General features: G+C 35.2%; 1 non-coding gene across 1 annotated transcript; it reads right to left on the bottom strand.

Annotated features, from left to right (window-relative positions):
• Positions 1-2,487: 2,487 nt before the first annotated feature.
• Positions 2,488-2,559, bottom strand: TRNAR-CCU (transfer RNA arginine (anticodon CCU)). The gene has a single exon. It is a non-coding gene; the product is annotated as a tRNA-Arg (tRNA).
• Positions 2,560-3,777: the final 1,218 nt, after the last annotated feature.

Below are 3,777 nucleotides of genomic sequence, written 5' to 3'. Positions count from 1 at the left end.
TTTATGATATTATTAATCATAATAATAGTGATAATAATGACAGCAAAGGTGATAATAATAACAGTAATACATATATGATAATATTAATGATAGACGAGAAATTAATCACACTAATAACAATAATGATAATGATAAATAATGACATTAGTAATGATAATGGTAATAATTATTACAATGATACTAATAGTATCAGTGATAAAAAAATATCATAATATGATATAATAGAGGTAATAGTATTGTGGTAATGGTAATAGTAATAATAATAACCAAAATGATAATATTAATATAAATAAAATTATAATAACAATAGCAAAGATAATTGGAATAATAATAGTGATGAAAATTTTTATGGTAGCACTAAAAATGATGATTAACATAATAATTTTATACTTCTTTGCCAGTGTGTGATATGATATGATACCCATGATCATATGACGATGATGCGACAATGACGAAAATAATGGGTGGTGATGGTATTAAACAGTACCATGATAATGATTTTAAAAGTGTCAAATAAGAATGATTTTCAAACTCGGAAAATAAATAATTGACACGTCTCGATTTAGATCATAAGCACAGAAAAGTCCCCCATCAGTTCCAAGTCACTTCGTTATCGCAGTTCTTACGTCGGCCAAGGCAGCCGACGAGCCATCTGATGCTTTGGCCGCGTTTGTTTGTCCATTTGTTCGTGCGGTCGTTGGTTTGCGGGATAACTCCAATGGTCATGATTTTTTTCTTTGTGTGCGTGCGTGCGTGTGTGTGTGTGTGTGTGTGTGTGTGTGTGTGTGTGTGTGTGTGTGTGTGTGTGTGTGTGTGTGTGTGTGTGTGTGTGTGTGTGTGTGTGTGTGTGTGTGTGTGTGTGTGTGTGTGTGTGTGTGTGTGTGTGTGTGTGTGTGTGTGTGTGTGTGTGTGTGTGTGTGTGTGTGTGTGTGTTAGCCTTACATACTTTAGTCCATTACATTTTGGTAGTGATCCCGATCGTGATCCGGATCCAGGATTTTTTTAATGATTGCCTCACACCCTTCGGCTCGCCTCCGCCGAGGAGGGCATGTTCGCGGACGTCACCCGTGGACTTGAGAGAGGTGACTTTTATGAAATTCTTCAAGTGTGAGTAGTTTTATTGCAACAGTGACCCTATTGCCTTGGCTGAGGTATGCGCTAAGTGCCCGTATTCTATACTCGACTACTGCAAACATTTCTCGCCAAAATAAGCTATTTTAGTGAAAGCCAAACAAAATAGAATGAGGTCTTGTTTTTAACAGGAAAAATGGTAGCGTTGTTATTGACTTACCATGAGTTGCACATGGCCCACACGCACACATCATACAAGTACATGAACACATAAATAGAAAGCAGGTGAATACGGATTGAAACCGGGGCGGCTTGCTTTTACTATCATTATCATTCTATTATTTTTGTCGCACTTTAGTGGCATTTTATACTTTCGCTTTATATCATTTTCACGCTTTGTTTTCACTTTTCTTCGCTTTATTTTCGGTTTTATTAGCGCAGTTTTTTTGTATTTATTTATTCCGTAATTTTTCAGTCTTTCGCATATTTACCGTATTTTGACACAATATCTACTTTCACTTTTTTCTCATTTTTGCAATTATAAGGTCGTTTCTAAATTTTTCTTGTTTGATTTTTATCGCGGAGACAAGCGCTATCTGAGTGCTTCAGGTTAAAGACCCTATTCTATACTCGACAGCTGTTCCAGGCTATAATCCTCGAAATTATTTCTCGCCAAAATAAACTCTTTTAGAGAAAGGCGAACAAAACAGGATGAGGCTTGTTTCTAATAGGAAAATAGGGAGGGATTTTGAGTGACCTATCATGAGTTGCACATGGCCCACACGCACACGTTAAAACAAATACATACACAAATAAATGCACAGCAGGTTGCAATCCGTTTTCCCCTGCTGTGCATTTATTTGTGTATGTATTTGTTTTTACGTGTGCGTGTGGGCCATGTGCAACTCATGATAGGTCACTCAAAATTCCTCCGTATTTTCTTATTAGAAACAAGCCTCACCCTGTTTTGTTTACCTATGACACTGTGAAATACAATGGCAACAAACCTTTCAAAATATACCTGTAATTATCAAGCTACTGAAAAAAAAAGTTTGCTTCTTTTACCGCTATCCTTCCTTACACCTTTCCTACTTTGTCTTCATTTTATTTATTTCTTTTCAACACTTGTTCGTCCTCTTTTTCCTCCTCCCATTCTTTGTTTCTCGTATTACTAATACAATCACATGATTATGTGAGGAATAACATCAAAATTACGAAAACGCGCATAAATACTAACAAAGACCCAAGCAAAAAAATAAAAAGTAAATAAATAAATAAAATACTTCAATTCCTTCATACTCCTTCGCATTATAAACACCGGAGAAATGAACAGAAACAGTAGTAGAAAGATATATGGAACGGTAGGTAGGTAGGTAGAGCTGCAAACAAATTCATGCATAAAATTTGTTGCTTTCTAGTATCCGTCGGGGATCGAACCCGAGTCTGTCGCGTAGGAGGCGACCGTGCTAACCACTACACCACGGGAACAAATGAATCAATGACGAATTTAACAATATTTTTATAGTAGCTTTTTGAACACATATTACACTTGTTTGTGTAATGTTACTTACCTGTGTGTATGTGTGTGTACTTTCACTTAGAGAAAGAGGTATTAAACATTACTGAAATATGTCCAATCTTTAAATATTGAAATAAAGTTACCAACCTTTTTAAATACCTCTTTCTTGGCTCCTTCAAAAAAATATTTTCCTAATATTTACAGTAAAACGAAAAAAATCAACCTACCATTCATCCTCACACAACTAAGTTTTAAGATAAAGAGAAATCCTGGAAAAATATGAAGTACTAGCTTTTTTTTCCTTTCCATTTTTATACTTCTTTTGTTGGCATGTCTGCTGCTGTTACCATTATCATTATCAATACTCTTCACAGACCTCCAAATCGATATTGCCATTAAAATACCTATTTCGAAATTACCATTGAATTAAAGTTTACTGACAGGTGTTATCACTCTAGTTTGCAAGTTTAAATTTGTTTGTTGAATGTTTTGGTTAAAGGAGTTAGCAGTAATAATTTATTAATATATTCCTCGATCAAAAGTACATAATTCTCTTATTTCATATCTATTAAAGTTATATAATTGCATTTCCTCACCCCATACATGTTTTATTAAATCCCTCTATTACTCTATTAATCTCACTGAGTTAATGTTCTCATGAGTCTATATAACTGCATTCGCTCATCTCATATTCCTCGACAACCATCTAGTTATCGCCGACGATTCCTGCTCAATTTTTAAATGCACCTTCATTTTTTTCTAATTTATATGATACTTTTCAACTCGTTACTTTCTCTTCGTAACCCTTAAGTGGCCACTTCAATATGAGTCTCAGATTTAGGGAAGTCAACTTTGTGTTTACATAAGATCGATATCCAAGGCAATGCGTTCAAATGTTTCGTCAGGGTTATCATTCGATGAAAAAATCCTTCCTTTCCCCGTGGGGTCACATGCATTCCCGACGCCAGTTCTTAGGTTTTATCTTCCTAAGTGGGTGAATAAGGATCATTCGTACTAAATCATACTCAGATATTTTCCGCTCATGTCTATAACTTGTTGTAACCGGAAACGAAAATAATGTGTGGCTTCGCTCCCCTTACAGTACTAACTTCCTATTCGTTTGATCTTGTGAAAGCCCTCGGCTGAACGCAAAATTACTTTTAAATTATTTGAAAGAATATCCAAAT

The sequence above is a fragment of the Penaeus vannamei genome, chromosome 11, assembly GCF_042767895.1.
Source record: "Penaeus vannamei isolate JL-2024 chromosome 11, ASM4276789v1, whole genome shotgun sequence".
Classification (NCBI taxonomy): domain Eukaryota; kingdom Metazoa; phylum Arthropoda; class Malacostraca; order Decapoda; family Penaeidae; genus Penaeus; species Penaeus vannamei.
Note: the sequence above shows the minus strand (reverse complement) of the source record. Positions and strands in the feature narration are given on the sequence as shown.